The following is a 1,456-nucleotide window of genomic DNA, read 5'->3' on the forward strand; positions in this document are numbered from 1 at the left end:
GTCAATGCTCTCTGCCTGTTTTTTAGGTGGAAATACAGCCACGTGATTCTGGTGTGATGGGCCACATCACTTTGGCTAAAACGTTGTTTGTGAGTTTGTGTGTGTGTGTGCGTGCAAGTGTGTCCGCTTCAGTCACTGAAAAAATAAAGAAAGAGCTCCTTTCAGCTCGGTCTCACACCAGCCAATAGCAGGCCAAGCAAACCAGTTACCACTTTTACCCGTTGCACCATTTACCCTTGTTACCCAGCTCCCCTGCAAAGCTACCATAGATATCCCCAAGTGGCTGATCACTAAGTGGATGGCCACTGGGAGTGAGGTAAAAATGCAAGTGGAGGGTTAAGCTAAGTGCAGGCTGGCAGGGGGCACTAGTCCCACTCATTAGTTCATGAAAGGAAGTGAACCCGTTTGATCAACAGTGGCCCATATGTGACAATGTGTGTGTGTGTATGGGGGTGGGGGGGTGGGGGGGGGATGGGTGAGGGATGCCTGAGAGGATCTGGGCCAGAAGAACAGCCCATTCAATTGCCTTTGAAACTTATGCAGTAAGTGTACTGGGCCCATTCCTTTCATGAGCCTCCCTAGCACCAAAGGCTATGTCCTATTTCAAGTATCCAACATTTGCAGAGTTTTGGAGAGGTAAGTTGCCCAAAGACGTAGCACTATAAATGATGTTTGAGATGTATTGGAAAAATGTCACTACTGATACATAATGATTAATGTACTCAAATAGAGACTTCCTATATTAATGTTATATAATATTATATATTGTAATATAATATATTAATGTTATATAATATATTATATTAATGTTATAATATATCATATTAAGTCAAGACACCAGTAAAATGTAGATTCCCTTGCCTATGAAGAGCCTGGTTTGGTCATTGTACTACACCAAGTTCTTTATACAGTTCAGGGTTGTTGTTTCTTTTCACCTTTATTTAACCAGGTAGGCCAGTTGAGAACAAGTTCTCATTTACAACTGCGACCTGGCCAAGATAAAGCATAGCAGTGTGAACAGACAACACAGAGTTACACATGGAGTGACACAAACAACAACAGTCCCTAGCCGCGTTCTTCCTAGCCGCGTCCTCCCAACATCCCTAGCCGCGTCCTTCCTAGCCGCATCCTCAGAGCATGCGCAGACCATCTGGCTGGTGTGTTTACGGACATATTCAATCAATCTCTATCCCAGTCTGCTGTTCCCACATGCTTCAAGAGGGCCACCATTATTCCTGTTCCCAAGAAAACTAAGTCAACTGAGCAAAATGACTATCGCCTCGTAGCACTAGCTTCCGTCATCATGAAGTGCTTTGAGAGACTAGTCAAGGATCTTATCACCTCCACCCTACCTGACACCCTAGACCCACTCCAATTTGCTTACCCACTCCAATAAGTCCACAGACAACGCAATCACACTGCACACTGCTCTAACCCATCTGGACAAGAGGAATAC

The sequence above is a fragment of the Oncorhynchus tshawytscha genome, linkage group LG20 (genome assembly GCF_018296145.1).
Source record: "Oncorhynchus tshawytscha isolate Ot180627B linkage group LG20, Otsh_v2.0, whole genome shotgun sequence".
Classification (NCBI taxonomy): domain Eukaryota; kingdom Metazoa; phylum Chordata; class Actinopteri; order Salmoniformes; family Salmonidae; genus Oncorhynchus; species Oncorhynchus tshawytscha.